Source organism: Lactuca saligna, chromosome 5, assembly GCF_052625555.1.
Source record: "Lactuca saligna cultivar CGN05327 chromosome 5, ASM5262555v1, whole genome shotgun sequence".
Classification (NCBI taxonomy): Eukaryota; Viridiplantae; Streptophyta; class Magnoliopsida; order Asterales; family Asteraceae; genus Lactuca; species Lactuca saligna.
In genome coordinates this window covers 286,026,465-286,035,682 of record NC_136421.1, presented here as the reverse complement: position 1 = coordinate 286,035,682, position 9,218 = coordinate 286,026,465, and positions in this window count along the sequence as shown.

The window sequence follows — 9,218 nt, the reverse complement described above, 5'->3', positions numbered from 1 at the left end:
CATTTCCAATCAAGTTTTAAAGCCATGCTCTAGTTACTACACATCGTATCTTGAAAACTTGTTTTTGCACTAATTAGGTTTTTAACACCTCATGAAATGTGGAGTAATAATTGTTTCTTACTCTAGCACATTTAGAATTGGAAGTTATGATGTTTTGGATAAAACAAAGGATAAACTAAGACCAATTCATGAAGTGTTTCATGTTGGGAATCCACACTAACTTTTGAGTATTTATTTTTGCTCTTCAAGGAGTTTTCCTTGAGAGAAAAACTTATATGTCAAGAAGTCAGTGTGAGTCTTTTTGATCTTGAAAAGTTTTAGGAGTCAATCAAGAATAAGACTTTTAGTTATCACTAGCACACGACTTGAGGTTAATAACCTATCATCTTTAAGTTGACACATACTTGTTTCTGTGCACCTTCCCAGTTGAGTTAGCAATGCTTATGAGTTCTATGGTACTCATTTGACTACAAAAGGTAGAGCACATTGGTCAGTGATAGTATATTGGTTAATGGAAGTGAGCTGCTTAAACAACAAGATAACGTTGGTAGGCCCTTGTGCGACCAAATGACAAGAAATTAAGAATAAACAAAGTTAAGTCCATGAAAAGAAAAACTAAATTTGAGTTTGGTTTTTGTCATAAACCTTGTCTTATGATTGTAGGTTGAAAATTTGATAGATTCACATGGATGGGAACAAATACACCATAAAATCTAGGTGGCAAAATATTTCACTCTGATTCATGAAAATGATTATGAGGAAACACTTTCGTGAGTAGATTTTAAAGATATCATTATGGTTAGTGGTTGTCATAATTGCATTCTCAAATATTCAATATGATTACGACATCCCTTTTCAGAGTTTGAATTCTGAGAAATGGCAAAGAAAAGGTTGAACTTCTAGGACTTATAGCTATAAGTTCTGAAAGGGTCTAAACACACACATATGTTATCTAATGAAGGTTTATAAGCTTGAGAAGTCTAGTTAAAGATTTATCGAAGCATCACATATCAACAATCTACATTTTTGAAAGAAAGTAAAAGGGTATTAATTTCTAGAAGTCCAAGTTGAATTTACATGTCAGAGCTAGTGGGAGAATAATCGTTATGCGAGTGAGAACATAATTGCGATGCTAGTGGGAGCATAATTGTTACGCTAAATGTTGCTAGTTGGCAATACTAATTGTAGGAAACAAGGATTTTAAATTTGGAAATTACAAAGTTTAGGAATTGTTTCGCCACAAAAAGATTTAGGGGAGAGGGCATTCATACTTCATTTCAAATCTAAATGTTCATATCGAGTGTTTTAATAAAATTTAGTCTTGGATATATACGAATATCGTGTTCAAATGATTCAACATAGGAAATTTGATATATGGAAATATTATAGTAAGAGACTGAACAAATATCGAGTCTTTGTGCAAGACATAATGAATCGAGCCCCATATTCTTCGGATATAGAATGGTTTTCATATTCTATAATATTCACTTGTTCTGATTTTTCCAAATGCTTTAGGTATTGAGTGGGAAAAGGGTCTAGAACTTGGTGTGACTAAATTTGTTAAACAACTATCAAGAACGGTCTGAGGTTTACCTAAATATTGGTTGCTTATGAACAGTTGGAAGTATAGTATTAATTTGGACGAACTATATTGATATAATTTTGAGAGTAGGTGCCTCTTGTTCAGAATTGATGGTCATATGGGAATATGGAAATGTTTCCATAGAGGGGGTTAATGATTAACAATTTACATGTGAGTTAGAAACTTTAATGCCTTGAATTTGAAACTTCATTACTTTGGAATTATTTTAGTCACGAAGTTTCAATGGAACATCTTATAAAATCGTTGGCAAAGTCTCTGTGACTTTGAAGCCTCGACAATACAAAAGATCGTTGCATGTAAGGTTATCCTCTAACACATTCTAGTAGTGACAAGAATTTGGAATTGTGAAATGTGTATCATTGGTATAGTGTCCAATAGACCTGTTCACAAAGGAAGGACCATAGAGAGATATAGTATTCATGTTTATAACATGGCACAACTGATGTTTAATTCAAGTGTTTAGTTGATTACTCAAAACATTATACAATGAATAAATTCTAATTAATATGGTGATTAAATAATAAGAGTTTTATTTATATTCAATAGTTTTGAGATCATAGTTAATTAGGTTCTTAATTTGTTTCACTTTGCATGTTTACTTCCCGAATAATTGGATTATTCAAACATCCACAATCAATCTTACTTTTGGAAGTAAGTAGTAAATCAAGACTGTCATGAATTGTATTGTATATTGTCTATGGGGATTAGACATAGCAATTGTTTGTTGCAATGTTCATGAGTACTTGAAAATGGGGATTTTAAGTATTGGATAAACCCATACTCATAGAATTACTTCATGGATTTTATCACGAGTAATTTTGAGAGGATAATATATTATTTTATTGAAACAGAGATATATGAGTTGTTGTTTACAAGTCGTTTGTGCATTGATAATACGTAAACGCATCATTAATTGTTTTGCGTGATTTAATGAGTAAATAGAACAAGCATATAAGTCCAAGTTTATCCGTTCCTTTTGACCTAACGGGAAAAGAGACATCTTTGTACCCCTGGATGATTTCATGTCGACATCTAAATCGATTCGCCATGCCAGTAGTGAGTTGATGTGTTCAATTAGTAGTCTGATTTCAGTCATCATGAATCAGAAATCAGGAAACAAATCTTGGACTAGGGATTGGTTATAATCTATGTCTCATGTCCATACGATATCTTGTAGAATGGAGGAATATTTGATCACTTATCTTAGGACACATAACTGACTGGGGTCAGAGTTCGACAACGACGTTTGGTAGCTATAATTTGCTAGTCAATTCGGTAGTTATACTGGTAGTTATAGTTATTCAACTTTTCCAAGTGGGAGACTATTGGATTAGGTGTATAAGCCATTAACTATAATTGGTATAAACTTAAATTAATGGGAGCACAGTCCTTTTGGATTGCCCTCAAACGTGGATATTGAATGGGATGGCTTTTAGAAAGAGAAGATTGATTTCTTAATTTATTATTTGGTTAATAAAGTAATTAAAAATCAAAATATATGATTTTTTAATATATTATGACAATAATATATTAATTAAAAATTGTAATATTTAATTAATAATTAATCAAAAATTAATTGGATTAATTTTGGGATAAATTGGATTAACTAAAAGTAGGAGGACTAAAGGTGACAATGTTGAATAATTAAGCATTGAGCAATTCTAGAACCTCCTATAAGGGGTCGACGAGTTCTAGATGCTTTCTAGGGTTTCCTTGGACTCTAAGGGTGCCTTGGATACCTTAGAGAGGAAGATAAGGGATTTAGGTTATCTTGGTGCTACCTGCGTTATCCAACACCATCCTAGACTCCTATACGAACCCATTAGGGTTTATAATTTTTTGACTTACTCTTCTAAGAGGCATAGGGCAGAAATTCTCCTCTCCTATACTCTCTCTATATATAGTTATCCTTGGTTGCTAGGGTTTGGGTGTGAGCCACTAGAAGCGCGACACTTGTGGTGCATGTTATCAAAGGTTTGCAATCTTGGATTAAGATTGTTATTACTACATAACAATCAAAGGTATGTATAATAACTCTTTATTATTTGAATTTTGATTATTTAATGATGTTGTTTATATTGTATGTTCAATTAGAGAAAACATAGATCTAAATTTGGGTTGCATGCACACATAGGATTGTTTTCTCAAAACCCATCAATTCCATCCAATTCGGTTGTTGAACATCATCAATCATGTATGCACATGTGGACAAGAGATTATCCTCCTGGCCAAATAAGAGGATGTCCTATAGGTATTAGAACTCATACATCCAAATATGTAACTAAACATTGTCATTGTGTAACATTCATGTCTTTACTGAGCTCGGATCCACCAAAGACGCTCTTCTAAATCATGACTGGATCATTGCAATGCAAGGGGAGCTTGCGGAGTTCTAGAGAAACAAAGTTTGGAAACTAGTTCCCAAGCCAAAGGTACATACCATAATCATAACTCGTTAGGTATTTCGTAACAGACTATATGATACAGGTGTACTTATAAGGAACAAAGCCTGACTCATAGCAAAAGGTTACAGTTAATTGGAATAAATTGACAATGATGAAATATATGCTCCATTTGCAAGGCTAAAGGTCACACACATCTTCCTAGCATATGCAGCGCACAAAAATGTAAAAGTACATCAAATGGATGTAAGAAGGCACATTCCTCAATGGCGAAGTCAAAGAAGAGGTAAACTTACAGCAACCTCCAGGTTTTGAGAATCTGGATCTTCCTCATTACCATTATGAGTTAGAGAAAGTTGTGTATGGATTGAAGCAGGTACCTAGGGCTTTGTATGAAACCCTTTCTGCATTTCTTATTTAGTCTGGATACAAGTGTGGGGTCATTGATCATACCCACTTTCAATGTTCGGGTGAAAAGCATTTAATGCTAGTGTAAATCTATGCGGACAACGTCATTTTCGGATTAACCAATTAAGTTATGGTAGACGAATTTGCCAAGCTCATGCATAGTAATTTCAAATGAGCATGAATAAAGAGATTATTTTCTTTCTTGGTCTTCAAATTAAGATAGTCCCATAAAGAATCTTAGTTCATCAAGAAAAGTATACTACATAACTCTTAAAGAAATATTCTACGGATAATTGTTCTTCGACAAAAGACCCTATGGCCTTTTGTTATAAGATCTCCGCAGATCCGAACAGAAACTCAGTTGATCAAAAAGGCATGTTGAGGCATGATTGGTTCTCCAATGTAACTGACTACAAGTAAGTTGGATATTGTCTTCACAACGGGTTTGTGTTTCTGATAACAAGATGATCCCAAGACCTCCCACCAAAATTCAGTCACACATATTTCTAGATACCTTAAAGGGAGAAAAACCTTTATGTCTATAGTACCCACAATCAACAAATTTAGTCTGCAAGCCTTTACAAACTCAGATCATAAGGGGTGCATATTTTACTGCAAGAGAACTTCTGGAGAATGCCAATTCCTTGGTGGAAGACTGGTGAGTTGGTCATCAAGAAAACACAAATGTGTCTCACTCTCCACCGCAGAGGCAGAGTACATTGCGGTAGCTAGCTGCTGCTCACAATTCTTCTGGATGAAAATGCAACTCATAGATTACGGCTATTGAATGCATCGTATACCAATTTACTATGATTCAGATAATGTCATTACCATTTCATATAATCCCATTTAGCACTCCAAGACGAAATACATTGAACTACGCTATCACTTTATCAAGGATCATATCCTAAACGGTAACATTGAACTTATCTGTGTTCCCACACATGAAAAAATAGTTGATGTTTTCACCAAATAACTTGATTCCAGTAAGCTTAAAGTGTTTCTAGATATGTTACAAATGATGAACCCTAACCCTCAGTTTTTCTTGAAAGGATGAATGGTAAGGACTTGAAAGTCTTCGCATCTAACAAATAGACATGCTTCATTAATCATGTTACCACAATATCATTGAAGCACACTTATTTGTCTATGTTTTAAATTTTATTCTTTTATTCTAACTATAGAGCACAAATTTCAGAAATAATCCTCAGTAAATATTGTTCACTGAAGACTGATTATGATCTATGTACTCTATGGGTCAATTTATTGTTTTTATGTCTAACCTTGTGATCAAGTTACTCTATAGTGCCAAGATATATGCAGTCTAAATCTTTAGCCATACCGTAGCTCTTCCTTCAAGAACATGAAGTTGTTTTCTCTATTAGAAATAAATAAACTTTCAAGGGCGTGTTATTTAATGAATCAGATTAATCAAATTATTTTCAAAGGAATGTTTTTATTCCCTTTCATTAAATACATTTTTTGTCCCTGTGTATCTTTTCAAAAAATGTCCTTTTTCATTTAAAATAAATAAATGAGATTTGTTTATATTACCAGTGCTTTTAAAACCCAACTTGATATGAAAATGCACATATCAAACCGTCATCCGATTTTCACTCTCACTACCTATAAAGATGACACTTTTCTTACCCATAATCCCATGTTTACCCACTAAATCATTACATTCATTAAATGTGCCCATTATCGCATTAATGACTGTATTCCCCCCAAAACATTTTCGATAAAAAATAAATTCAAACAGTGAAACCCCATGGGTATTCATAGCTATCAAAACTTTTTATCGTTTGAATTCAGATTTCAAATTTGGAGGTATAAATACCCCCACTTCTTTCCAAGAAAGCTTTATGCTTTCTGAACCCTAAATTGACGATCTTCTTCTTCTCTAATCTTTCTCAAACACTTTTTGCAAGTTCTTCAAGTTCATTTCAAACACAATAATGGTATAATCCGTGCGTTAAAGAAGCAATCTAAGCCAACTGACTCTTCTTACACCGTCAAGAACTCTAAATCGTCGATAGCTGCAAACAACTACCAATTCATATTTCAAGATCACAATCACTATGATCCTACCATCAAGCTCATCATCAGATACTTTCAAAATCATCCGTTGTTCAATGCCTTCGACTCCATTGCAGAAATTGTTCCACTTTTAGTGCTCTACATGTATGTGTTTTATGCATATCCCTCAAATAAATATCTAAAGCAGATTCATCTCAGTCTGATCGATGATTCAACTGTAGTTCTTACAAAGAAGAAATTTTTCGATGCAATCAACCTCATAATTCCTACAAAATTGGTTTTTAAGAGCCCTTCCAATGAAGACGTGTTCAAGGCTCTTTACAAGATGGGGTATCAAGCAAAGCTGAAAGGAGTGACTAACTTCAAAAAGAGCAAACTATCGACGGTTTGATAGTTCCTTTCCTACTAAATTATTCAATGTCTTTAAGTTCGAACAGGTGGTATAGATGCTATGGGAAAACAACTTATCAACATCTTATGCAGCATTTTCATCGACAAACTAGTCAACTATGGCACCATTATTTGGGATGACTTCATCACTTATGTTGGGAGAAATTAACCTAGACAGGGACTCACTGAAGTTACATCTACAAGGTTTTGGTCCCTCTATATCAAGGATCTGTATTCACCAGCAAAGGTCATCATGGGTGCAAACATCAAATACTTTATATGCAGAGAAATCAAAAGGTACTCTCTTCCCATGGATCAATCTATGTTTGGTCCTATTAGGCAACTTCGATTCCATTCTTTACTGAACTTGGACTCATCGATCATGTGTCCTGTAAACACATTGAGGCTACAAACGATATAAAAAATCATTCTATCCACCTATCCCCACACTGTAGTTCATTGGTCCTCAAAACCCCAAACAACTAGAGGTAAAGTTTAGTAAGAAAAGGAGGACCCTAGTAAAAGTTGTCATAAAGGGGGAGAAGTCTTAAAGAAATCCAAGACCGGTTCCACATAGCCCATATATACCAATGATCCCATCAACAACGAAGAGCCCAGAACTACTGCAGAAAAACTCCATGATGTAGTGCCTGAACACACAGCAGATTCTACACAAGATCAAATTCATATCATCTCTTAATAACCGGTTAACGATAATTCCTAAGAGACTAAGCAATTCAAATTTGAAGACTTGTTTAGAAAACGAAATTTGAAACATCCAATCCTTCTTAGACAAAAGCAATCTACGACAGTTACCGGAGTCTCTCAAAAGTCTCTGGTAGCCATTCTATTCAACGTTGAATCACCCAAAAGAACCCCATCCATCCACTCCACTATAAAAGTGTATTGGTTTGAAATCATAAACATGTATACATATCCTAATTAGGATTCCAAGTGGATTCTGGTGTTATTAAACGTCCCAAAGTCTCCGAGAGATAGCACTGGCACTTTGTTACACCCGAGGAGTTGAAATCCATTCTTTTGTTAACTTCACATACATATCAAACACAAAATGCACAACAAGGTCCTTTTTAAGAGACCCTAGCCAGAATGGAACCAAGTCCAAACATGGTTCAAGACCAAGGAGATTGAGGAAGTTTTGGAAATCGCATACCATCAACATTACTAACAAAAAAATTAGGCACATGGAGCACTATTGTGTGAGGATCCATGAACCCGAGCAACACTCCAGTGGTTACTGGTTTTGATGGTTGTAATTCAGATGATAGTTGGACTAGTTATAAGCCAAACATAGAGTCAAAACAAAATAAGTTTGAAGAAATCAGGAAATACCTCTGAGAAAGGAAAACACAACATACTTAACAATAACAATAAAAAAAAGGAATCCAATCGACTTGTTGCAGTATATTGGCAAAATTTTCTTCAAAATGGCAAAAAGGTTGATTATCTGAAGAACACCCATGAGAAGAGCATGAGAAGCCACATGAAACCAAGATGGAGGTTAAAGACTTGTTCCTACACCAACTAAAGTAGGAAACTCCAATAATGATGGCACCAAAGTGCAACTTGGTGAAGTACCGATGTTTGTATTTCAATTTGATAATGAAGAGGATGAATTGCAACTAGAAAAAGAATGACGAAAATTTCTCAATGCTTCTTGAAGATGACGAATCGAGTGGAACTCATCAATCTAACTCAAATACGAAACCCAAAAAGAAGACAAATCTAATTGTGTCAACAAAAGAATTCCTTCAACTTAAAGGCACAATCAAACAAATCTTGGCTACAGTTATAACTTCTCAGCCATTTTAGACCCCTTACCCGGCTACACTATAGAGTTTGGAGGAAAGAATATTTTCTATAGAATAAAGAGAAAAGTTCACAGCTGAAAGAGTCCTACTTCACATTGATATAGGCATTCACCAACTTGATATCCAAAGACAAAAAGAGCGCAAGAAATTCATCAAGAAAGACAACGAGTTACTTAAAGATGTCAAAAATCTGCTATAACAGTTCGTAAACGTAATCAACGAGCGGGAAGAGAAAACCTAGTACCTAATTAATGAAAGCCACGGTGCTTATGAAGTTGGGTATTCTGAACTCCAATCAACAATCAGAGGTCTAAAGAAAGCTATTATTGCAAGAGAAAAGATTGATGATATCCAAGTCATCACCAAAGATATCTTCAATCATATAAAGTATCCTAACCTCATGACAACCAACAATTTAAGCATCAAAAGGCTCACTAGGTTCCTCGAACCTTCAAAATGCTTCAAGAGTTGAACACATTATTTGAGGAGAAGGGAAAATCTTCTTCCTCAAAAGGAGGAAAGTCCCCAACAACTGAATTGAGT